Source organism: Pollicipes pollicipes, unplaced genomic scaffold, assembly GCF_011947565.3.
Source record: "Pollicipes pollicipes isolate AB1234 unplaced genomic scaffold, Ppol_2.1 Scaffold_7261;HRSCAF=8764_pilon_pilon_pilon, whole genome shotgun sequence".
Classification (NCBI taxonomy): domain Eukaryota; kingdom Metazoa; phylum Arthropoda; class Thecostraca; order Pollicipedomorpha; family Pollicipedidae; genus Pollicipes; species Pollicipes pollicipes.
The window spans coordinates 50,747,573-50,774,817 of NW_023597054.1; the positions used below are offsets into that span (position 1 = coordinate 50,747,573).

The 27,245-nt window shown below is 48.5% G+C and overlaps 3 non-coding genes across 3 annotated transcripts; 2 read left to right on the plus strand and 1 right to left on the minus strand.

Annotated features, from left to right (window-relative positions):
- Positions 1–3,571: 3,571 nt before the first annotated feature.
- On the plus strand, positions 3,572–3,732 carry LOC119113284 (U1 spliceosomal RNA). The gene has a single exon (XR_005095875.1). It is a non-coding gene; the product is annotated as a U1 spliceosomal RNA (small nuclear RNA).
- Positions 3,733–11,969: 8,237 nt separating this feature from the next.
- LOC119113295 (U1 spliceosomal RNA) lies at positions 11,970–12,136 on the plus strand. The gene has a single exon (XR_005095886.1). It is a non-coding gene; the product is annotated as a U1 spliceosomal RNA (small nuclear RNA).
- A 537-nt stretch (positions 12,137–12,673) lies between these two features.
- LOC119113286 (U5 spliceosomal RNA) lies at positions 12,674–12,787 on the minus strand. Its single transcript, XR_005095877.1, has one exon. It is a non-coding gene; the product is annotated as a U5 spliceosomal RNA (small nuclear RNA).
- Positions 12,788–27,245: the final 14,458 nt, after the last annotated feature.

The following is a 27,245-nucleotide window of genomic DNA, read 5'->3' on the forward strand; positions in this document are numbered from 1 at the left end:
CGTCGGCTGTCTTTGGCGAAGACTTGGGATTGGAATCATTTATGGCTCAGCCATCTTTTATTAAGTGCTGCGCCCACCCTCCGTTTCTTGCTGTGTCATAAAAGTGCCGAGGCTAGTGGCCACGAGACATCCGTACGTTTTCATTAAAAGTGTTCCACATTTCTATAGGGTTCTCAACTGAAATAGCCATCTGGGAGATCATTCTCCGCAGTCAACAGCCTTGTCTTTCTTAAGACCCAGCTCCCTCTAGTTTCTGGGCTACATGCCCGCGAAAATGCAGACTTGTTCGGGGAGGCTATCTCAAGGTGGCTGAGGCACCCATAACGCCATAGCACCGTCGATGAAATCCCGTCTCCCCATTAGCGATGCGTCGATCAAAGCCGATAAAAATATAATTATCGAATTATTCATTTCGGGCGTCCGTGATAACGATTTCCAGATGTAACAACCGTCATTTGGTTCTGATTCAGTATTGTGCAAGGTACAATGACACATGAAACAATGAAGTATCGAGGAGCATATTTACGCACGGAGAAATTTTGTTGTCTAGAGCAGCCTTTTCCACCTGAAGGATACCAAATGTGGAGTTGTTGATTTTTTTGTCATTCAGGGTATAGGTCACTGGTTCCTCTTGAAGAGCGTTTTGAAGTACCAAAAGAGTTTTGTCATGCACAACGAAAAGTTACGCCAGGGACCAAGGGGATGGCATGTTTTGGTTGGTGCCTTAGCAGTCTCTTTGAAAAGAGTCAAGTTCCAGGCAAGTTTGGACACCTGTAATGTACGGTTGTGCATGTGTGTCTGGGATGAAAAGTAAGGTTGGCGGAACCATGCGCGCTTTTTGCGGGACGCCTGCCTTCCGAAACGAGTACGGGCTTTCGATTTTTGGTGCGGGGAGGATATTGCAAATAAAGAAGTGGCAGCTTTAATCGGAATTCGTACTCAGTTACGTCTCGCCAGTGCCCAACCCGCACCGCCATGGCCCTCGCGGTGCGGACTCGGGGGAGGGGGAGGGGGGGGGGGGAGGGAAAGACGAAGCATGGCCGACGCGCGTCTCCTGCGCAGTCGCACACTTCCCCACCCCAGCCCCGCCCTCCTGCCCCCGTTATGGGCGGGGGAGCGGAGCGCGTCAACTGACACCGCGCCAGAGGCGTCACTACAATTAACGACCGGCGGGGTCCGACGCGGTTTATTGCTGGGGTCCTGTCCTTGTGTTCTGTGATATGGGTCAGGCGGCAAACAACCGCCTCATTGAGTCACTGGGGTCGGCCCTACGAACCCCTGGGGTGAAAACGCCCGTGCGATACGAGCACCCCTGAGGCCGCCGCCAGGACTCCAGTCGCCGAGGCTTTGGGAATGTGTGCCGGGCATCTCAAATGAGAGCAGTTGGCAGTGGACAAGCCCTGTGCCGTCATAAGATGGAGGCTTGGGGTGAGTACTATTCCTTGCAAAAGTCTTCGCCTAGCTAAGTCCTATTTCGTGCAATGTCCTATTCCTTGGTTGCGCGTGCGTTGTGAAGGTGGTGCGTTGACATGTCAAAGGGGTTTAGCCGTGCGGTTGGTGGCGTTGAAGCTCATTGGCTTTGCCAGCTTTCGACGTGGAAATGATCCCCCAGTTGCGGTCCTCGATATTAAGAAGTCTTAATGATTGCAAGGGTAACGTGGAAATTATTATTGCCCCATCTTGGTATTTAATTTGGATGTAGACGAGTGTGAATGCTGCTCCTTTTTCAGTCCCAGCCTTCCGTTTTTTTTACGTGGCACTGCCATCATGGCTTTATTGCGTATGTCGTTGGGCGATTGTGTTCGACGTAATCCAGCATTTCAGCACCAACTAGACTGTCGTGTGATGCCGCCGTTTTTCATTCATCTGTCCTAATATTTCCGTTCTTGCCCCAAATGCCGGAAAACGTCGCCGTTTACTGAACACACTATGAAGAGTTGGCAAACACGAACCCTTCGCCGATATGTTGTGTGTATGTGGTAGCGTCGGCGTGTGCGTGTGTTCCGTTAAGATCGCTTGATGGTAAATCCACCAACAGACCAGATTGGATACTGGATTTCGGGGAAATTTGAATCGTGTCGACGGGGACCCACCAGCAGACGACACTGGTTGTAGCCGCGGTCGGCGACCGATATCAATCGCAGCTAGTCCAGCCATGTGTGGCGATGTCAAGATTGCGGGGGAATTTGAATCGACCGAATCATCGAACAAGGTGTGTACATCAAGAAAGAATTGTTTCACAAACGACAAAATCAAAATTTTTATCAGATCTGAATTATTCAGCCAGAGTAATTAATGGCCGGTGGGTTATGAAGAATTTGTATCTTACGCAGATCTGGTGAAATGATATGTTTGCTCTTATTTCGCCACCGTTGATTTCTAGTTACATAGACAGTTGTTTTCTGTTGAATAACCATTGCTGTAATAAGTAATCTGTCCTGAAGGATTTGGTGCGGGTGCGTTGGTGTGGCCACCATACATCTGCCCCTTAAATAAGTGCATAAGCGAATTTATCAACCGTTCATGCCTGTTCACGGTGAGTTGGTGTGGCTCTTAAACTTTGGCAACTATGATGCATATAACTTCAAGCCAGGGGTGCAGTTTCTCAAATTGAGTTTGGGAAAAGGTGAGCGATGAGAACATGACAAAACTTTAAAATGCGTCGACAAACTGGTTTTTCCGCGGGGTTTGGCCCACGTTTTTCTCAAAGTTTGGGGATTACAAGTGGGAGCGGGCCAAAGCTCACCCAACTAAATTGGAAGCTTCCCACCCGCTGGGAAACGCGTCTAGCAAGTCACGCCGACCGAATGCGATCTTCTGGCATGGGGGCCCTGGGTAGGAACCTGGGCACCAGAGGTATTCGTTTTGCCCGACAGGTGGCGGTCAGAAGTAGGAATTTGTTGCGTTTGAGTTTTATGCCGTTTTCTAGTAGCATGTTTAATCATGCTGCTTTTTCTTGCATACGTTTAGGTGCGAAAGAGCATCGACGCTATGTTGGTATATGGTATTAGCTGCTGACACGCGTTTGCTCACTGGTTGAAGGTCATCGCGATGCCACAAAATGGCGTTGTAGGTTGTTTTTTTTTTGCGTGTTACTTCCAAGGAAATTTGTGAATGATTTTCAACTACAGGTATGCATATGTTTGAAGTTCAATCTATGTCAGCGGCAGGGTGTCTGGATAACGAAAATGGCGGATGTGAACAGATAAACATGGCTGTCGCGTACCGTGGTAAGTCGCACAAACGTAACGTGACACGCACAGCATCCTGTCCTCACGTCCGCTTGCTTCATTCTGCATCTTCACAACGCCCCGCTTGTCCGGGCAGGCTGCGTACGCCAGCCGTGAGTTGGCCGAGAGACTCCTTGGAGGGGACCCCGACCGGGCGCTCGGCGCTTACCCCGTAGAGGGGTCCCTGTGCGGGCTAAGGCTCGGCGATTTGCCCTCGCCCCCCCCCCCCTCAGGCACGTGTAGTTCCGCCCCGCCGTCATCCATTATCCTTCATCCCATAACCCTGAAATGATCATTGCTGGTCGAATGGTGCTAATCCAATAACCAAACTGGCTTAACTCATACTTGCCTGGCACAGGGGATAGCGTGATCACGAAGATGGCCCCGTCAGGGCGAGGCCCTTCCATTGCACATTGGTCGGGTTGGTCCCAGCGTTTGCCCCAAATGTGGACAAATCGGTGGTGTAATTGCTAGCGGGGTAGGTTGTGTTCGCGGTTCTGCCCTATGACGTCCACGACTGGAGATGAATGAGGGTGGCGGGTGGGATGCTGCTGATGACCCGATAGGTTTAACCATAATGCAAGATGCGCTTGCGTGGTACTAGATTGGTATCCCCGTACCATGGCGGCCTTCAAGTTATCAGCCTTATGAGCTGCACACAGACGTCGGAAATATTTTATTTAACACGCAAGCCGTCTACACTTACCAAGATTGTGATTATTGCTTGGGTGTGACCTCTGTATGCGCGCAACATTTGGAACTGGACCCTCCTCGTCGCAATAGCTATGACCTAGATACTCGAAATTTTGAGGTCAGATAATCACAAGTTATTCTTTGTCATGGGTATCGATTTTGGCCTCCAATAACCTACTTAATGCAATGTATGCTGGGAACGTTAACCACGTGACAGCCGGTGATGATGGTTTCATACCACCCCTAGTGTTTCACCTCTAGTGGTTCCGCAAACGTTGCACGTCCGGTCAGTCGTATGTTCAACTGCACGGGCTGCGGCATCGCTTTTGGATAGCAGCGTTTGTGATAGTACGTCATCGTTGATTCAGAGATACGAAACAGCCGCGGCCTATTTGCGGTGGAGCGCCACTAGGGCCACCACTGGTGACAGTTGGAACTAAATAAATCAGTATTTTTTATTGAATATAAAATGAAGCAATGACTTACGCAGGACTGCGCAGTCTCCAAAATTTCATAAATCAACACTCTTTTTGTATTGAGTTCAAGTATGCATAAAACATGGGTAAGCTGGAAAGTTATGGCCTAACTGACATGCAGCAGCCCAAATTAGCCATCATGATCCCATTATGATAATCAAATTAAGTAAAGGTATAAGAAGAAGCAAAAATGCCCCACTGGAATATGAAACAATAAAACAAGCTTTCTGCTAAACTAATTGGATAGGAGCAGAATGATGCATTAGCCTGCTTTTGGAGTGGTTAGTTCACTAAGCAGCCAGCATTTTGCTGCGCTGTTTGGCCTGAAAGTGTCCAGCATTGCAGAAAAGGACGTAAAATTGATAATGCCCCACCAAGATGAAATAAAGCATTCAATGTTTGACATGTTGGGGCCAAGCGCACACCAAAAAGCTTTCACATAAGCTGCTTTTGGTGCCCATACATTTGTCATCGTAATTCAGTATCGCGGCAGCGAGTGTACAGCATAAGCCAAAAACATTTCTGATGCTCGAAAGGGACTGATAATTACAAACGCCGCCACCTTAATAGTAAAACACGTTTCATTTGAGACATGTTAACACAAATGGCTAAAGAAAGCATTGGCTTAAGATGTCTAGTGGCATAAACAATACGTTTGACTTAGTGCAAGGAAAAGCTTATCGTCGATCAATGAAGAAAACTGCCCAGGTCATTTAGACGTGATTACAGTAATAGTGTCCCACTTGAATATTTAAGCACGTCTTACAGCTTATTGCTACCAAATTATCTCAATGAAATCCGGCTTATCGGCTTTTAGGCAATGCCTATGCCTAAATAGGCATGGCCATAAAACAATGGTCATGCATTGTTCAGGTCCGAGACCGATTGATTCTACAAACGATGTGTAAAAATCAGGCATGACCAAAACTTGCTCAGACTGCTAACAAATGTGGCCGTCTGGATACATTTCATTAGACATCTGTTCATTTTTGGTACCTACCACATATTGACGGGTCAACGGACTGTCAGTATGTGGTATATGTGAATCAAGTGAACTTTGATTCCGCAAATTTGCGGAACTTATACGTTTGGCTTTTGGAGCTTCTTACGAAAAACATTCAGCATTTCATCAGTGACATGTAGAGCCAAAACTATGTCCAGAAAGCCAAAACATCTTCTTTGCTTACAACACAGTCATCATGACATAGTGCGCGCTTATGCGTACGCATGCACACACACACGATCATACATAACGTCAGATTATCGGTGGCAGCTAGCAGCCGACGGCCGTGCTGCAACAGGACGTGCCGCGTACCATCCTTGAAGTTGGTTGCGGGATGGTAAGAATTAGTGACCGAACGATTTAGTTTTTCAACCTGCTGTGGAGTAAACCATTGCAACGAACCAACTCGACCAGTGATTTCCCAAGCATGAAAAAACAGTATGTGAAAATAAGGTGTGATCATAAAAGATTGGAAGACTGAAGGGAACATTTTCAGCAATGTCGCAGTCTCACGCTGAACAGTATCCATGTCGTTACTTGAGGCGGCTGGATGCATCACCTTGACAAATTTCAGAAGCAACATTCCCATCTGTGTGCCCCTTTACCGTCCGAGAAAGTCTTCCAAGCATGACAACGAAGATAAAAGCGCAATGGTTTTCTGGCGGTCCGCTTTATCTAAATTACTGAACTCTGCCTTGCCATTTCGAAGCGTAATTTTGCCTCGGCACGTAATTTTGCCCTGATGTGCGCTGACAAACTCCTGAACTCTTTTCTCAGGAATTTCGCGTCGGATGGATGAAAGGAGTTTGAAGTCCGGAGATGCATATGTGGTTCATCGATAATAATCGCATGCAGCGGGATCGCGGGTAACAAATTGTCACGCGCCACACCAGACTGACCTGGGGGCAGAGCGTAACGCGCATCACCCGCCTTTCAATATTGACACCTTTTGGCATTACAGAAAACGCAGGCATAATTACTGTTCGCGGCCTGCGTGCCATACACAAGGAGGACAAACTTGTAGTCTGCGCCTAAATAAAAAGTGAGTTTTATAGGAGTTCCATCGATATCAAGACCTTTATTTTGGAGAAACTCGATTTCAGCATTTAAGTCTCTTAGAGTCGCTTCTAGAGCTTCGTATTTTTCTGTCGCTGAACTGATGCCGAGCAACTGTGGTCGGCGCAGCGCTGGAGTTGGCTCGTCAACGAGGATGTTAGAGAATGTTAGGAAGAATGTTAGGAAGTTCCCATACTTCCACACCGGGGCACCATCTCCTGTAACGAGATATCGTTTGATCAACATTTAGCTGAACTTTTTGCAATTATTGTATGGCAAATTTGCTGGATACTTAGAAGGCAACGTTACATGTACGGACAAAAAATATGGTCATATCAGCCACGTTCAAGAAAAAAAGCTATAGCCCAGAGCAGCGGGAGCAGCAAGGTACGAAATGGCAAGATGAGTCACAAAACCTGGTTCTGTGACATAAACCTATTGAACGACACTGTAAATAGATATGCCTTCACTTACTGTCAGCATGAGCTTAGCTGACAATTTCACCCGAACCGTGCCGTCCGGGTCTTTCTTCACCGACGGCGGTAGCAAAGACAAGATGTCTTTAATTTTCCGTCGAACTATGTGATTTTTCTTGTCGTTCACCTCAATTTCACGATTCAGCCTGGGGAAGCGAAACCATGCAAAGTGAGTCACCATACATCCGACAAAGTTTGTAGGCAGCCAATTAAGGGTGAAAATACAGGAAGACTGGCTCCCTGCAACAGAGGCACACGTTTGGATAGGCCGTATTCGGCTTGAATAAAATGGGAAGATGTCGTTAAACTTACTCGCGCAAAAAGACCCGCACAAGTTAAGGCAATAAAAGGTTCGGGAAGTCATCCGATCATCTCATCTCTTGCGCTCAGCCCTGATTCGGTGTAAGCGTGGCAGGCTGGGAGCGATGGACGCTAACCGACAGTACTCAGTCAGGGAAATGCTTGCGTCGTCCAAAATCTGCGAGACTGCAGGTGGTGAGGGGATGTAATTTGGGCTGGCCGACACGTGACACCCACTCTGTAAACGCTAGCAGCTTCCTCAAGCTCCCTGATTTTTCTTCCCTTATGTCGGACCGAATACTCAAGGTTGGCAAGTTGCTTGTGATCGCGCCGGGTGGGTGTCATCTCTGGACGGCGCCGGGTGGGCGTCGCTTCCAGATCGCGTCGAGCTGGTCTCGTTTCCGCGCTGGACTGGGCGGACGACGCCGTGGTACTGGGCTGGACGGTGACCTGAGTAGGCGACGCCGCCCCGCCCCGCCGGGTGGCGTACTGAGCGGGCGACGCCGGCGCGCCGCACTGGGCGGCGCGCTGAGCGGGCGACGCCGTCCCGCCCCGCCGGGTGGCGTACTGAGCGGGCGGCGCCGGCGCGCCGCACTGGGCGGCGCGCTGAGCGGGGCGACACCTCCGCACCGCGCTGGGCGGCGTACTGAGCGGGCGACGCCTCCGCGCAACGCTGGGCGGCGTGCTGAGTGGGTGACACCGGCGCGCCGCGCTGGGCGGCGTGCTGAGCGGGCGACACCTCCGCACCGCGCTGGGCGGCGTACTGAGCGGGCGACGCCTCCGCGCAGCGCTGGGCGGCGTGCTGAGCGGATGACACCGGCGCGCCGCGCTGGGCGGCGTGCTGAGCGGGCGACACCTCCGCACCGCGCTGGGCGGCGTACTGAGCGGGTGACGCCTCCGCGCAGCGCTGGGCGGCGTGCTGAATGGGTGACACCGGCGCGCTGCGCTCCATGCGTGATTCTGTCACACGCATGCCCGAGTTGCCGAGCTCAGAATGGTCGCCCTCCAGCATATCATTATTGTATTTTCACTTATTATTAGTTATTTTCACGGGAGCTTGAGCTCCGCTTTCACGGTGAAAAGCCGTCCTTTTGCACTGTTTACAATAGATACATTTGGTTTTTCACGCCTCTGGTGCAATCTGACAAATGCTCTCACCTTAAGGAGTAGCTAGAGTTTGGGTCTGGATGCTGACGTGGTTGTGGCTTGCTATAAAACGTAGTGATAGCAATGGACTTCATCTGTAAAATATAAGTTTTGTTATTTCCCTTGATGCAAGACGATAAAGCAATGCTTGCAAAGTACACGCAATCTTGCAGGTGTGTTAGAAATAATTGCAGACACAGTCAGTTTTTTAATAATCTTGAATTCATGAATCGTGCACATCATTCAAAAATACTTCAGTGCCAATCACACAATCATGATAATGAAAAAGTTACGAAATCTGAATAACTGGTGGTAACAAACATAACCTAAAGTTTGTAACACCGGGCTTGAGCCAAGCAACTAGTGACGCTTTTTCTTTGATATCAATTTCAATCCACCACTTATGATCCCTAGCACTTTGTATTATAATTTATCAAAGGTTGTATGTCAAACAAAACATTCTGTTCAAGCTTATAAATCTGTACCCGTAATTCTGAACTGGGTCTGCAAACTGCATTGCTAAGCAGTATTTAAGACTGTCCCCCCCCCCCCCCCATTAAAACCCAATGTTCTATTTTTGATGGTAGCATATTGTAACAAACCTCCCCTCCGCTCCACACCTGATTTGTGGACAGCCCAGTATAAGTCCTGCTCCTCAACATAGCTTGCAAATAGAGGGTTTAGCTTTGATGTATTCAGGCAAAGTATGCATGGTTGATAATAACTGGCTTCAAATCACAATATACCTGTTTAATAATTCAATCACAAAAACACTCATCACACTTCTAACTAGCAATTCTGGGTAAAGTTTGGCAACTGATGATTAAGCCTGAGCAATCGCTGGTGAAAAGGCAGCAAAATTATCTCTGCTTAGCAAACTTAAGAAGGAGTAAGTTGCAGTGGATAACTATATTGTCTATGCAAGAAATCACGATGCAAATTTTGCAAGAAACAACCACATCACAGTCGAAAGGTAATTCAGCTGTGCGTCATTACTGGTACAAAAATAATTATCACATCGCCATATTCGGGACAACACCCCTGGTCACTGAAAATGCCACTTATCATAACAGTAATCCATAGAATACATACTGCGGCAAGCGGATCGCTGAATGATACAAACAAACGCCCGACATCCGGCGGCTGAAGAGGCGGATGGTACAGATGTGCACCCAGCATCGAACCTACCGTCTCAACTGGCGACGGGGATCGCTCACCTTAAGCTGCTGCGGAAAACTCGGAGCCTGCAGCACGCCCAGACCTAGCACATCTTCACCCAGCTGCAGCTCAGTCACTCAACTTGGCAACCCGGCAACATCGACTTCCCAATGGTGCATGGAGGGATGGAAAGGTGTCTCCAAGGCCGTCGCACTACGCTCCATCAGTCGGAAGACTGTTGCACTCGCCCCGCATGGCATGAAAGCACGCTGTGTCCAAATAGCTTGCTGGCAAGTTGGATGCCTGGATTCCAGCTCTGCGCCGGCATCCCCCATGCGGCACTCCGTTCTCCTTGAATGAAATGGAGTAAGATGAGAGGACTGTTGTCACTTAATCCATTATATTAGCTGTGAGTTGCCAGAAACTTGAGTACGGGAGTTGTGGTGCGATCTGCGACTCCAGTTGGTTTCGGGTGCGCGGAAGCCTTAGGCGACGTTAATTGGGCGGAGGTTGGGTAAACCAGCAGAACATGATTTTTACCCTTTGAAACTATATGTTGTTAGGACCCAGGTCTGGTAGATGAGAAGGCCTCAGTGCGCATTGCACGGGCCGACCCGCTTAGATGGAGGTGCGCTGATGCGTCTGACGAAGTTTGGCGATGTTATGTCCGACCGATCCGAAAATATCTCAGCCATGCGGGTGGTTGGAAGGTAGGCGCACATCCGCTTCAGTAAACCGCCCTGGTCTTCACCACTATCTGACCATTTTGTCCCGTCGGGTGATCTGCCCGACCTGAGTGATCTAAATGCCACCTGGGGCCTGGAAGTTGAATGGATTCGCGTAGGAATTCCGCTGTCCTGAGGGCGGTATTGTGTTGCATAGAATTAATTGGTAACCCTGGGGTGTAGTTTTGTGTTCATCTGGTGCTTCGGAACTTCTAACAATTTCTCCCCACGCAGAGCGCTTCTTGGGAGCGAAATTTGATGGGTCGTCCCCGAATGGCTGGGTTCCTGGGTTCTATATTCACGCCCTGCTTCTTAAGTTATCTCCAGAAATGGATAACCGTAAAATTTTAACACGTTTTTGCATGTGTGCCTCGATCTTAATATCCATTCTTCTCATCAAGCCTAATTTAAGACATGCGATCGCTTATGTTCTGTGCCGCGTGTGCGGCCGTCCCGGCCACATGCACGGCAAGGAACATGAGCGACCCGGCGTTGAAAGCGTACCCCTGTGACTTCATAAAGAGACCGACGCAAGCGGAAGCGACCACAGTAGGGGGCAGAACCACCCAGTTGTATCGCCTTGGATTCAATGAACGTCATGTACCACTGAACTGGCCATGACGGAAGGTTAAGGTCAGTTTTAAAGTTTCCCTATTTGGGCTTTTGCCATCGTGCCCTTATTGCCCTTTCTTACATAACCTGCCTTGGCTTGAAGACTTTCGATCGAAGTGTTTGTAAGTGAAGCCCAAGTAAATTTTGTGTGCTAAACGATGACAATAATTAACGAAGGGTTTTCCTCGTCTACATCCTTTTCTTTTCGGGCAAAAGAGGTAATAGGTGGCGCTGGGGACGCTGTTTGCATGTCCCCGATCTTGGTGTGGAATCCGGTATGCAGTTAACAGTATTTCATTGGAGGGCAACTCGGAAAGAGAAGTGTAACGCAATGTCTTTGATCCGAGGTGAAAATAAATACCTTATTCGAGGTGGATGTAAGACCTCTTAGCGCAATGAAACAGCCAACCGCGGTCAATAATTACGTCTGTATTGCCACCTATAGATAACTGACTAAGGTGCAGCTGCCGTAGCGAATTTGTGCCTCACCTAGCAGTGCACAGCAGGTTTGTGTGATGCTTGTGCATTGCCATCTCCGCTACAGCACGTAACGGTCACTGCGAACGCGGCGGCTAGGAAGCAAATCCAAACCACAAACGTACGAACAGTCACGTTCCAGTGTTGCGGCCGTAGGTGGTGGGTTTGGTACCAAAGGTATCTTTTTTGCTCAACAGATGGCAATGCGAAATGGTGGTTTTAGTCGTTAACTGTATATTTTAAGCGGTATAAGTCAACAGTTTTTTTTCTTTCATCGTAAATTTACTTTTAAAAAAGGGTATTGCAACCATACGCATTTCAGTTGTGTAGCTAAGTGAGTTTCGGGTCGCCAATTGCAGGTTATCAGGATTGTCACTAGATGACGTTGCAGGTCGTTTGCTTCGCTACAGGTTACGTCGGCGAATTTTGGAAGAACTGCTCTACGGCATTGAAGCGCCCGATGTGTTGTGCTTGGTGTTTAAAATCTGTTTCCACTACTGTGCAGCGCGAAACATGAAAATAATGAAATTTTGAGATTTGAACAGATGAGGGCTGCGGTCGCGTGCCATGGTAAGTTGTCGGGCATAATATAAAGAAAAATGTGTGCAGCGGAACTCATACTTACCTGGCTCAGGGGATACCGTGATCACGAAGGCGGTTCCCCCAGGGCGAGGCCCTTCCATTGCACTTCGGTTTGGTTGACCCCTGCGATTACCCCAAATGTGGGTAACTCGGGAGTACAATTTTTGTTAGCGGGGTAGGTTGCGTTCGCGCTCCAACCCTATTTGATCATGAGCTGAAAATGTGGTCGTTTGGGGGCGGGATTAGTTTGCGCACGTTTGTGATGTATATCAGCGAAGGCCTCGCTATGAGACTAGATACATAAACATTGTGCAAGGTGGGAGTCCGGTTTTAGTCACATGTGCTGATGCGAATGGATACATGTAGGGGTGTGAACGCTTGTGACATGCATCAATGAAGACTAATCGTCGCAACCCAGTGGTTTGTTAGTCACACGCGCTAATACAAATGAATGTGATGTGTAACGTCGTTCCTGGTGGGGAGACTGAAAGATATAAGGGACCTTCACCTGTCGGTTGGCGCACTCGGAGAATGTTAAGAGGGCTGACTCCATTTTTCGAAACAATTACACTACACTAAATGAAATACCTGCAATGGTGCATATCGATGTCCCAGTGTCGTCTCGTTCCGCATGTCTTGTGCTTGGCGCCTCGTAGTGCGGCGCTGCGCACACGTTCGTGAACGTGAACGCACGCGTTCCGCCCTCACCACCCTCTCATTGCCTCCTCATTGATCGTGTGGCCACCGTTCGGTGGCCGTAAGAAATTCGCGAATACTCATTTGAGTGTTCCCCTCCACGGAAATCTTTAGTAAAAGGCGAAAGATTTGTACGTTCTGAAGGGAAACCAGAGATGGTGCGCGCGGTCCGACTGGAGTACTGATGATGGCTGTCACAGGTTGCTATCACTAGTTTACGGCGTGGCCGGATCCTTTCGTGTAATTGTTGTTGTTGCTTGGACTGCTTCATGCATATCCGTTGAAGCGTTTTTACGCCAATGGATAGAACCAGAGACCATTTGCAGTTCTTGTTGAAAATAGTACATAGTTTTGAAGACCGACATAATGTTTTGTCATGCCAATATTGGCCATCTCGTGGCAGAAATGTGAACCTAAACTTCGCTGCAATCGTATTTAGTTACTTTCTTAGCTTTACTACGTGCGGCTGCACGGTAACCTGTAACGAGCGCTTCAGGGGCCGTTCCCCATCGGAAAATTTAGATGTCATGTCCCTTCAGGTGGCAACATATGGCGTCACAAAATTGCGTCGTCTACGAAATGGAAAGCGCTTCAGGTAACTCATCTTATGGTGGCTGGAAAAACAGCTGTTTGCCACTAAAACACATTTGAAACGCAGCAAAGACCATACCCGCAAGTCGGGAGTCAAAGGCACACGCCTGAGATGTCTTCTTCATAACAGTCGCTTTTGCCCTACACAACAGAACTAAACAAGAATGTGAGAGGCAGAGGAAGGCAGGCCACCACCCTCGGCTTAGTGAGATGTTACATTAATGACTTAGCATTGCGCGAAAGCAGCGACATACAATTGATCCTGCTACAAAACGAAAATCCACCGTGCGCTGGTTACGCAACATCATATGCTAAAAAGGATCGTCGTACATGCATGACCAGGTCGTCCATATATTAGGTTGCGCATGGCCGCATCCACGCACACATGACTGTAATCGGGGAAGCATCCAGGAGGGGAGGTGGGAGGGCGGCGTCGCTTACCCTCCGTGGGCCCGGGTTTGTGTTCGATTTGTTTATGTTTGTCATAGATGATTCTAAACGTTGTCACAGCCCCATTCGTTAGAAGGTTCTAAGCGTAGCGAGGGGGGAGTAGGGGAGTGGGCCTGGACACTGGTTAAAACAGCACTGGTTGTGACTGACCGGTTTAGTGAAAACAAAAGGGAGCCATATGATGCATTAACCACTTGTCTGGACTAGAACGGTCGTGAAACGTGACATTTGTCACTAGTCCCTGCACTATGCGTGTTTTATCCAGCACCTCGTCCGACACTAGCGCATGCAAGAACAGCACAACGCATAGGTACCACCAATGCTGGTCATGGTTACCATAGGACAGGGTGGATCTCACGATATCAATAACGAACGTCTCAACCCGAAACGTCGAGCTACAGACCAAGTATTTGTGTACTTTCCGTCTCGTGTCGTTGATCTGTCGCTCGCGACGACTGCCCAATTGCAATTGCAATTGATTGCACTGCACGCGAAATGGCAGAAAGTGCTGCAAAAGATAACATACGTGGCGCTGCATGAGATGCCGTAGGTCGTACCTATCGGACATTGGCTTGACAAGGACACGTTGCACACAGGCATTCATTTATTATTAGAATGTATTGTCAGGCAGCCCAACATCGCACCACCAAAGATATTTTATGCCGTCTGCACCAATATGGCAGCCCGCGCAAACCGTGCGGAATCGTCGATGCGCATATGACACCGATTAGGAGCGTAACACCATGAAGGGAATGGACGACCGTTGACGCCAACGACGCTAGCGTAATCGCCAAGGGCCTTCTCGGTACTGTTGAAGGTGACGGGGAATTGTCGCAGAGTTCGAGACCGAAGCGGAGGTATGTGCCGCCCGTTTTATCTGACCCATCGCGAATTTTAGTTGCAATCAGCCAGTAAGGGAAAGATGTGCAAGTAGTGACATCATTCAAGGGGTGAGAAAATATCCTTAACTTCTATTCACATTGCCACGATATATGTAATGTGGTAGTGCCGATCGCGTATATTTTTGATACGCAACTGTAGTTCCAGTGAATTTGTATAAGGACTCCCAAAATCATATTGTCCTGACGAACTATTTCTGTTGCAGAACTCAGGTGACCCAAGGCGATTGTGCTCCGGGACATGGGGGCCACCCCGCCGACGTAGCGGTTCTGGCTCAACCATATCGTCAACGACGCGGAAACAAAATAGAACATCACCTGTGCGGCATGGTTCCGGGATATGGTGACGAAGATGTCAAATCATATTCTCGGATTTCGCGCCAAATATTTGGAGTTGCCAGGCAAGCTGAGTTTTGATTATGGCCAGTTCAGAGGCAATCAGAAGCGGCCGTTGGAGGACATCATGCTGTCTCCCCCCACATCCCCTGAAACCATTACCCTACAACGAGACAACGGCCACGTCTGCCTCACCCAGCGCCACCTCAATACGGTCATACAAAAAATACGTGAAGATTTAGCACGTTTTCGGCGTTCGGCACGTTGGCAGAATTTGTGGCTGGAGTGATCGTCGCATCGTGAATCAACAGCGTTGGCGTCGTGGCTGGGAATGATCTATCGCCCGCAGAGGCCACCGGGGCCAGGGAACAGGCCGACGTAAGCGCAATGAAGCCCCCGCATTACTGCATTCTGGGTAGACCACGCTGTGACGTCGTCATGGGACGAATTCATATGGCACGAACGCCGCGGCAGCGTGGAAAGCCCATCCTTTGCGGACTAGTTTAGGGATGTTAGGATAAGGACAACGAAAAGGACGCAAGAACGTGGACATTTCCACAAACCGTTTTTTCCGTTGTAGCACATTCAATAAAACATTTCCAAGTGGGAAATGGTTTTGGTTTGTATCGGGGCTGCAAAAATTCCTGAATTGCGCTCCCAACCTGCCTCCGATAGAGATATGGGGTACCCCATTCATCAATGACGTTTTTCCCGAGAACTGAAGCTGGAAGCGCTCAGGAATAGTCTGCGTGAGAGTACAGCAATAAGTGCAATAAGAACCCTCGAAATTTATGCGCATGGGATACAGCACAAAACACCCACAGCACAACATACAAAAGTACCCTCACAAAATGTGCTTATTGGATGGCAGTTGGCGCGGGCGCATCAAATATTTCCCCGGCAAGGACTGGGAGACGCAGGCAGCGGATGACCTCTCCCCCCCTGAATCACAAGACTCCACTGTTTGACCCCTTTGAATTAAAAAAGTTAAAAGTTATCTCTTAAATGTTATCTCTCGATGTCTATCCTGATGTTTCATTTGCCTACCTCTTCAAGATCACTGGAAGGTGTTGAGCTGAGAAAGGGCTGGCCAGATGGCCCTGCAGCGTCCTGGGATGCACCTTGAGGAGTTGCACTGTACCCCCTGTAGCCTTAAGCGGGACGTTGTCAGTGTTAATCATGCAGTATTGGCTTGCCCTGATGGGATAGTGGGTGGTTAATCCCGTGAGGTGGAAGTGCAGCGTGCGCCATTTCGGTCCAGGACACCAGATTCATTCAAAATTTGTTCATGGAAAATTAAGTTCCAGATTTGAAAGAACATTGGCACCTAGACATTCAAGAAATCTCCGTTCGCGATCATTGTATTATCTGCCATCTCTTTTATAGTATCAACGAAAAGCCATACTACGCACTGCCGCCGCATCCTATCATGGGCCGATCCTTAGCCTTCTCGTATTCCAGGAACCCAGTGTAGTCAGCGTCACGGGGCGCCTGGGCACGGCGTGTACAGCTTACCTTGCAGCTTGTCTGGGAACGGAAGCAGCTTCGGCAGCGGGGGCAGGGGCAGCTGCGGGAGCAGGAATGGCTGCTACTCCACGTGGGGCCACTGGAAGCACGGTGAAGATGACGAAGATGCAACTCGAGTGACTGTAGGGCCTGTCGCCGTTGAATTGGGCCGCGACCTGCGGACGCGCCGCTGGCCTATTGAATGGCTGGCTCGCCCGTTGATCTGCTGGCCCGGCCATGAGCGGTGAGCTCTGAGGTTCCCGCGAGAAGGGCGGACGCTGGGGTCGCCGCCCTCCAGGTCCTGTAGACCCTTCAAATGCGGTCAACATATAGTACCACTGTCCTTTTTGGCGTAATGCTGCGATACGGTTTTTCGTGTTGGCGTACCTGTATATTTTTTAGGTGTTGGGAATGAACAGGTCACCCCAGACTTCAAAACCATGCGGGCCCGAATGTTTCTTTTTAGTATCTGGGGCCCGGATACTAAGAAAATGACTGTTGATGAGGGAACTGCCACCACACCCCTTTCTCCCTCCACTCGCTGACACACCTGAGCGTCAGCTTGATCAGCGCAGGCTTCCAATGCTTGTTGAAGTTCGCTGTCATCCGGGTCATTGGTACTCTATGTCCGGATTCGCCTCCATCGCCAACGCCTCCATCGCCAACGCCTCCAGTGGCCTCACGCAGTGTCTGTTAGGGGCCCGCAACACTGCTACTGCTGTCTGGGGTCAGCATCGGTGTTAGGGTCGTGGACCACACCAAATAAACCCCTATCATGCAGGCGTGGCATGTGCTATTTACACACAGCATGCATAATTCACCACACAATCCATCCTAACTCAGTGCTCTCACTTGATGTTGGCATGTAACATACGTCACCTAAATGTTTTACAGCATGTGCTAGCCTTAAAAAGCCAAGCACGTTACACCAAACTCAGTGTGTGCCTCACCTATACTTACAATAAGTAGTGCCAATGCAATCGAGGACAGTAAGTAGTATTGAATGCAATTGAGGGAGGGGTAGAGCACATATTGATGTGTACCGAGCAGATCACTCACAATTAAACATGTGACCTAAATCATCATCAAAAATGCCCAGCTATGGCAGCTTTGTACCCCAGCCTTGAACTCACATGCCCTTCAGTACTACTAGCGATGAATGAAAGAAATCAACCACACACTCCTGTTACAGGTCCGTCAAGTATGCTGGGATACATACCTGGCTCCACCTGGCAACATCACTTTTAGGTAATGCCACCATGACAGACTGTTGAGTATCAGGGTTCCGCAACTTCACGGTCTCCATATTGTTCACTACCTGTCAGGCATGCAGCAGACCATTAAAGAAGCGAAGGCCCTGGCGGCCAGCCCATTAAAACCAACTTCCTTGGCTAGAGACGTCGATGATTATGCTGGGGTATGGACCCAGGGATAGCGTACCCCTGAAGGGTTTTTAGAGTACGTGAACAAACAGCATCCAAATCTAGCTTTTACCATGGAGAGTACAGGGGACGGAAAGGAGTCCCCGTCTTTGGATACACTAGTGACGTTGGAAAGGGGGAACCACCGCACAACGTTAGAAACGGAGCTTTTTATCACGCCCACCAATTCTGGTATCATTCTGCACTGCGAATCTGCACGTCCAACCTCCACTGAACACAAAGTAATTCGTAACATGTTCCATAGGGCTCGAAACAACTCAAGTAGTGAAAAGGAAAGAAAGAGCATGAACAAAATATGGGCTTTGCTTTTGGGCAACGGCATTTCTCCGCATTTTTAGGTAGAATGTTGGAAGAAGTAAAACAGTCTAGAGCGCGTGTGTGGGGGGGGGGGGGGGGGGTAGGAGGCGGAAGCACGTCCTATCGGAAGACGGATTCTCAGGGCTACCTTAGAGCTGCGATCCCCTCCTATTCCCTCTCACGGCTGAGCATTTGCTTTGGAAAATCAAACACATTGCTAAAAAAAAGCTGCGGGTACGCATGGCTTGGAAAAACTATAATGAGCTGAAACAAAGCCTGCTCTGGTGAAATCTTCCACCTCGAAGGTCAAGTGCCCGGGTGGCAACAGCTATCATTCACGCAGTTCTGGGTTTCACGGTGTTTGCACACAAAACAAACGTGGTATACGAAATCAAGTGTTAACTATGAAAAGAACATTAGAGGGACATAGTCTATGTCGGGGAGTCCATGCGCCCTATTCGTTTTAGATATAATGGACGGCAGCCAGACGCTAAAATCAAAACTAGGAATACCCCTGTCGTTGACCACTTTTTGGCAGAACACGCTCAGGCTGAAATAGAGCGAATTATTGGCCCTATGCCCGTTTTATAGTTCAGTCATCCACAGAGCACGGGACCACCCAGCCAGGGAAATAAGTAAGTCCATTCTTACAAAAAGTCGGCGACCAAATCTTAACACACAGGGCTCATCATAGCCGATTATGCGAACATGATATGTGTCTGTGTGTCTGATGTGTGCTAGTTTAAAATGGTTTATATGTGTAAGTGATGCCTGACGCGTGATGTGCGACGCCGGTTGAATTGAAATCGTTTGCATGTATGGTTGGTGGGCGGTGTGTGTTGCCTGTTTACTTCAACTTGCTTGTATGTTTGAATGAAGAGTGATCCGTGATGCGTATTGGCTTGAATTCGTTTGCATGTAAGCGTATGTTAGCGTATTATAATTCTTAGGTAGGCACTGTATCGAGGAAATGGCTTGCAGTCGCTCTTTGTTTGGTCCCCTGAATGCTCGTGTCCTGTAGAAACTGTGCCTTGCTGTTAAAAAAACAACTGGAAAAATGGAGTAGGATAATCGGGAGGCAATTTTGAATTCACTTTTGCTGTTGTTTAGATGAAGGCATGCTGCGGAAGTATCAGCCCAGCTATATCTCCATTCTCCTGGCTTTTGTCCAAGGAGAAAGGCTAATGCTTCTGTCTTATTTAGGTTAATAATGTTCCTCGTTACTACTGCCCGGAACAGCTTACATAATAATGCGGTTTCCATAAAGCACAACAATCATGTCGAGCCCGGACAGAACGGTTACGTAATAACGCTAGAAGCGTACATCTGCAATTGAGTAACTGGGATGTCATAAGATCCTGTCCAATCTCACAACTCGCGCGTACCTCGTGGCACACCTCCCACGCCAACATTGCGGGCAGCCGGTGGGGTCACGGGGCGGTGTGACCGGTGTGACCCATGTGGTAAAGTGATTAGGTCAAGTCCTCGGACGACTGTATCTAGCAGCTCCTCGGCTTGGAACATAACTATAAGGACTGGATAGCACAAGGGCTATCCGCTGGCGATCGATGCGTTGTGTATGCCCAACGTTCAACGAAAGGTGTGCTTATGACCAATACCGAGACAAAAAAAATCCACGAACAAGCCATTCACTATACCGCCACCCGACACGGCGCCGGCGACGAAAATGGCCGGCTGGCGTTAGCTCTTGTGCCTTTCGAGGTATTCTAATAACCTATCACGGGCGGCCACCTGCTTACGCTCCTCCTCGGTGTCCACTCCCAATTCAGCGTCGCGAACGTCTCAGCTATTCAATGGCTTGCGTCCGCCTCTCACTTCAGGTTGCAGGCTGGACATCCCGTAACTCCAATTGGTTTGTAAGATTTGCCTCCTCGCGACTGATTTTGTCATGAGCGTAAATTTTTAGCTCGCGTCTTGAACACGACAACTTCCCGAAGAACACTGTGTAGAGAGAGTGAGGCGTGCTAATGGAGAGCGGGGACGTCTGTGTGTTCTTGCAGAAAATGGCATTTGTCCAGAACCGCCCTGTGGTTGGAGCTGTTGCCAGTTGGTGGTATCTTGAGTACAGGTATGTAAAGGTGTCTGGACAGTTAGATGATGATAAGTTTGCCGTTTAAGGATTCTAGATTAAAGCTGGTTTTAACGTTTAAAAATTTTGCTGTAAGTGACCAAAAAAACGTCGGAGACAACCATGTCTCTCGCAAGAACACCAAAAGGCTGGGGAAACATGAGTCCATTAATTTGTCTTGGCAAGTTAGTAACAAGTATTTATCAAGACAAAATACCAATGAATTGAAAAATATTTTAGTTGTTTGCAGTATCGTCAGTTCAGGTGCACCGAAAGCCATTAATACCTCGGTATTATCCGCCGGAGTCAGTGGAGCGAGGGACTCCGAAGCATTTGGCCGACCCGGAATGTCCGTGTAGTTAGCGATTTATTCAGCGACTTTTTCAGCGAAGTTCTGATTTCCCTTTAAAGGGTCTCTAGTGCAATTGTGGCATGACAACACCAAAAATGGCCTTTGTAATATCATATGACCTTCAAGGTCAAAAGCTGGGCGAAGGGACGGGGAACTCAAATCACCCAAAAGCTACCGGCCGAGTTGAAAGCTGTAAGCATCAAAATATTCACAAGTGCAAGAGCTAGCGTCCGTCAAAAGGTTCTGACCTCTCAAGGTCACCCTTAAGGTCAGACAAGGGCTCAAAGGACAGGGAACCCCATGTCACCCAAAAATTACCGGCCGGTTTTAAATTTCTAAACATCAGAATATTTTCCACAGAAAGAACTAGCGTCCGTCAAAAAGTCCGGACCTCTCAGGGTCACCCTTCAAGGTCAAACACGGGCTCAAGGGGCGGGGACCTCCATATCACCCAAAAATTACCGGCAGATTTTTAACTTACAAGTATCAAAATATTCGCCACAGGAAGAGCTAGCGTCTGTCAAAAAGTCCAGACCTCGGAAGGCCATTCTTCAGGGTCAAACGCGGGCTCAAAGGACGGGGAATTTGATATCACAAAAAACTGCCGACCAATTTTCAACTTACAGATCTCAAAATATTTACCACAGAAGGAAGTAGCGTCTGTCAGAAAGTCCTTACCTCTAGCTCACCCCTCAAGGTCAAGCACGGAACTCAGAGGACGGGAAATTGGATACCAGCCAAAAATTACCGGCCGATTGGTAAACCATAAGCATCGAAATATTAACAAGCGCAATAGGTAGCGTTCGTCAATAAGTCCTGACATCTCAACGTCACCCTTCAAGGTCAAGCACGGGCTTAAAGGACGTAGAACTCTATATCACCCAAAAATTACCACCCGATTTTCAACTTACATGCATCGGATTATTCACCACCGAAAGAACTAGCGTCCGTCAGAAAGTCCTGACCACTCAAGGTCACCCTTCAGAGTCATTTTTCAAGGTCATTTTTCAAGGTCGAAACACGGGCTCAAAGGACGGGAACTTGTTATCAGGTATTTCCATTTCAAGTCTCTTGCGCTCGTGAATATTTTGATGCTCACGGCTTTCAAATCGGCCGGTAGTTTTGGGTGATATCGAGTTCCCGTCCTTTGACCCAGCTTTTGATCTTGAAGGTTATATGATGCTGCAAAAGAAGGGTCACTTTTGGTGTTCTCATGCCACAATTGACCTTGAGACCAGTTTTCAGAGAAATCAGAAATCGTCGCTGAAAGAAAATGGCTGAATGAATCGCTAACTTACGGACATTGGCCCGGACGGGTCTATCAGGCGTGTGCCCGTGCTTGTTTGGCAAGTCAGTTGAGACTATTGCCTGTCTGTTGGCCAGCTGGGACGCGCGGAGCCACGTGGGTCTCAGGACCCAAAGGACGAGAGGGACTTGGACTCCGTTCTGCTTTCAGAGGACGCGGTGTCTGTGTTGAGAAGGCGTGTCTGTAATGTCTTGAGCCAGGTACTGCCACAGAAAGTTTTTGTTGCCAACGAGGCATTAATCTTTTGGCCAGTGACTAACTCACATTAAAAGACATCTCGCGACACCCAGATCGTTGCTATCGCTGGGAGCTGCTGCGCGGTTATTTGTGTACATTTCTGTTGCTTTCTGTTGGCTCTCCTAGAGGCAAAGCCAAAGGTCATGAAAAAAATTAGGCTCAGTAGATTTGGAGCCGTTACAAGTGTGTTGGTACAAATAAATTCAACTGTGTAGTGATGGCTTTGTCCTTTCCCAGGGCTGCACACCTTAAACCAAGTGGAAGTCAGCTGCGGGGAGATAGTGGGGGTAAGCTGAAGTGTTGGCAAAGGTGAGATGTCGGTAAGTACAGTCAAGGTCATATAACAACAGTACAGTTTTGTATGCATTTGAGTGCAGAGGAACCAAGTCTTTGCTCGCGTTAGTGACATCAGTTATGGGCTTATATTTCGTTCTGTATGTGGAAATTGATGTGCGGGGGTACCAGAAATATCTTATGTGATTGCTCTGTTCAACTTAGACCCTAAACTTACTTTGTTTTACTTCTTATTATTGATTGGTCTGCTTATCACTACTAAGTTTCTGATTCTCCTATCCACAATAACTGCAAGCTATGTTGGCTTGCAACTCATGGGTTTAGCATTATGAGTTGGGAGCTCGTATTCTGGCAGTAATCGATCTTCCGTTAACCAGGAGGTATTGGTTGAATAATATCATATAAAGCAAGTATTAGCTAGCGACAGTAGCATTGAATTTGTTTTCAATATAGCCAGTGCTTGCTTGAAAGTATGTAACCAGTGTTTCCTCAGATATTGGAGAATGACTTGTCGGAATAAGAACTAATAACTGCATGCCCATAAAAGCAGCTAAGGTCTTTATTGCTTATGCCAAACATTCATGACGTAAGATGTATGAGTTATCATATCAACCTGTTGAGATGCGTGCAGTACATCCACATTTTTATACGTCAACCTCGTGTTACAGACAGACATTTCTAATCATCGGTTGTAAGTATTGCGCATGGCTGAAGTGCTTGTTTTATGCATAATGCGTGCTTTCAGTGTGGTTTGTTGTCTCGTCTCTTTGAGGTGTGGTTGTCTCACTGGCACTGCTGAGTGTGATGGGAATGCTGGGGACTAAGCAACAGTTATGGTCCTTTATGTGCTATGCAATTGCTGGAGCCTGGTGGAAGTTGGGGCGTCCTGCTGCTATGCGGTTTTGCATGGCTCAGTGATGGCATAAACAAGACCATTGCATTGTTTAACCACATTTCTTTTTGACATGCTTTTTCCTCATTGAGTTACTTATCTCAACCACTGTGAGTCTTGCAAAAGCTATGGTCAGGTTGACGCTCAGCTGTGCAGCACGATTAACTAATAAGTTGAGTCATGTCTGATTAATTATAACAAAAGCTACATATCAGGGTTCAAAAATCCACCATGTCTCATAGCGGCAAATGTGGTGCGTCTGTGTTTGAGTCCTAGCATTAAACAACGTCTCATTTAAGTGGTCTTTTGAATGTTGTGTTGCTGGTTTGGGCATATTGTTATATTTTGGACATATAAAAGCAGCTGTGGTTTATCCGTCAGGTTTCCGTGCAATTTTCCACCAGCCCGGTGGTTTACAGCATGCCTGCACACCTTGGCTTAGTGGGCGTCATATGACCAACGTAGTCGGCGCGCCCCAAAGGCCAAATCATCATCATGGTTTAGTCATGATTTGGTGATTGTTATCCAAACCTTTGTGGACTAAAATTCGTGTTGTATATATTTGTCATGCATAATATCGGATAGTTTGCTGCGCTTGCTTATATGGTTGTTGCAGCAGGAATGGCAGATGGCTGCTGTTCTTAGACTACTTGTTACCCCTCAGTTCTGTCTTGAGGCAGGGCTGATATCCTTTCGGCCAACAAAAAGTGATGTGATTTTGAATATATTGTGTGAAATTATACGTTGCCACCTTTTGAATGCCAAAAGTACCACCACTAAGCGTATTTGTTCAGTTATGTTGATTTCATTGGTTGAACCCCTTATAGTCAGGTTTTATCATTTGTACCAATAGAAGGAACCAGTGCAAACCAAACACAGCCCCCTCCCCAGCTGTCTCACAAAAATCGCTGACATAGAGTTTACCCTGCCATGTTGATGCTCATGCCTCCGTGTCTTTGGCACTTCACCGCAGGCTCCTATCGGTTCCTGCCGGGTTTCTCAGGGACCCGCGCACGTGGCCAGTACTTCCGTCAGGAGAGGAGCAAACGCCAAGTTTTGTCCGATCCCTTGCAAATTTGGACTGATTGAACGCGAAGCTGCTCCATCTGCAGCGTATACCTCTTGGCTGGGGGGGGGGGGACGGGGGGAGGGGGCTAGCCCTCTTGGCCCACTCCTAAGCTACGTGCCTGTGGCGGCCGAGTATTGGTTCGGGCTGGATGTCGTTCAGATAATGCCCAATACACCCACAAATAATGCACTCGTAAATTGGTGGTACGATGTTACCGTTCTGTTCATATAGCTCCATCACATGGCGAGGCAAGTGCACGAGGGCTTGTTTAATTACCTGTGTCCTTTTTCCAGACGAGTGGCGATGAATCCAAAACGCATATCTCGAGGCGCGGGAGATCGTACGGCAGGGTTCGTTTTGCAACAATTTCGCATACTACGGCCACAGTCAGTTGCTACATTTGTAACATGGTCATTGCGTCATCGAAAAATTGCCCGACACATCCGTCTTAAACATGAATGGGCATTTAATTCTGCCGCACGAAAAAGCCCCACAGGCATTGCCAGCCATCTTATAGAAAAAGAAACAAGGTTGGCAAAAAGCTTGGCAGGCTTGCGTCACAAACCCGCGAAACTCTTGCCAATATCAACGCTAATAGCATCTGGTCGTCATTCGTGACACCCATCACTGTCTCAGATGCCCACCGTTTGGAAACGGCCGATATCGTGATATCGCTACCCTAGACGCCTGTGGCTAGCTTGGAATACCACCGTCACGAAAGCAGTGATGCGTTGCGCCGTGATGGCCCCCGCCCCCCCCCCCCCCCCCCCCCCCCCCAGCGCCACACTGGTCGCGGTGAAGATCCTAGCGGCCACGACGATAAAAGTCAGCCGAACCCAGTACAGACTGAACCCGTCGCACATGACATTGACCCCTCCCCTTCCAGGGATGTAGGGCGACAACGCAATTTGCTGCACGACTGTGCTGTTGAGACCAGCACGGATGGTACCATTCTGAAGGACATTGTTCCAGAGCTTTGAAATTTGTCTGACAAGATAAGAGGAGTTGAAACCATGTTCGTCTCGCGCCATGACTGCTACAGCAGTTGCGTGACCTACAATAAAAAGTTTCGTCAGAAACAGTAAACGGTCGCGAAGCGTCTGCTACCGAAACATATCCTTGCCTGCTACGGAGAAATACCAAATCCGGGCCAATACCGTTTTGTGGCACTTGCATGCAGAACAAGCATCACAACTGGAATGCAAGGGGCGGGTTGGGTGGAAGAGGGTGTTTCGCTGGCCAAGCGCGGACATCTCGTGGAAAAGCATGCCGATAGTTTGATACATTAAGTGTGCACCCACGCTCTGCAGAATCGCGACCAAATCCAGCGCCAGCTGGCGTTAGAGTACAGGTACAAACATCGTCTTGATGACAGTCTTACTGGGGACGTGCTGATGGTTGTTTATCGCAACGTTATCACGGGTCACTCACGTGCGGCCTTTGAGTCAGAAATGGGCGCATTGTTCCCGAATACGGTCACTACGACAAACGTATTTTCCAAGATTGACTGGAACATTCGCCTAAAGCCGCTGCCGCTGGCACCGACACTTTCTTTGCGGTGTCCAAAGATCTGCTTTGTCGGTGTATGAAATTACCGAATCCTTCCATTGGTCGGCACCGACGTTTTAATATCAGTGCTGACAATGTCACTACCTATGGAACGTCTCGCTAGATTATCAACATGAAATTTATTGATGTTGATGGGAGTCCGCTTGCAATTTATCGGTTGATGCGTTCGGAACAGGACTTCCGAGGACTCGCGGGAGGGTATAACCCACGAATCGGACGCTGTTGGATGTTTAGAGCATGCTTCCGGCGTCCTTACTGCGTCACTTCGCGATCTGTTACCGCGGCTTGTGAGTACCATGTGCTTTTCCGTGGGCTCCGACAAAGAAGAGGCCGATGCTGGTCTGCATTGAGGCGTAGCAGCTATGTGGGGAGAGAAGTTTGATAACCAGACCTTCCTACACTTGCTTGATAGACCTCATAAAGTGGAGTCGTGGTTTGGTTCTATGCTCAAATCAGCGAAATTTTCGTGGGCGGCAGAATTTCTCGGTCCATGTATCGACATGATAATGGGAGCCATTAGCACGCCACCGAAACTGACACGCCTCGCACGGCGTATTGATGAGATCTTCACAACTATTTAAGAACGGTGGAAACGAGGCATGGTGAGTGCACGGTGTCGTCTATCAAATAGATACAGCGGCTCGGCCAGGTTGTCATGACAATAGAAAACGATGGTCGGCGTTTAAATGACCTAGATAAGCTTGCAGCTCTGGAAGCTTTATACGACATCGATTTCATTCCCACGGCGCCATTGTTGACTTACCTATTAGAGATCGCCGGACAGGGAGCAAATGGGGGGCAGGAAGTAACGCATTCAGTGTGGGATGATCATGCAGATATTTGTGAGTGCCGTCGCGGTCTGCAAGCGGCGTGGGATGATACGGAATCAAACCCGCTGTTGAGGAAGCGTGAGCGGGAATTCCGCGTAGGCAGCTTTGACGGATTTCGGTTTGAGCAAGGCAATTCATTGGCCCCATCTCACAAACGCGGAACTCGATCTGGCGGCAGCACTTTCTCCAATCTGGAAGCTGTAGTTCGAGCCTAGGATATTCAAATGCAGCTAGCCAAGGCTCTGTTTTCGAATTGTGACGAATATTTGGACGTGATAAGTGGAAAATGTTATGGCAGACACATCTGGCGTCCCGCCACATCCATGACTTGACGCATCAATCCTGGGGCGATTTATAAATAAAGGACCTTGTAAGCTGGTTCAGTATTTCTGTTCTCAGAATTACATCCGTTTTCCTGGGCATCATACCAAGCCTTTTCGGCACGACCGGAATTGC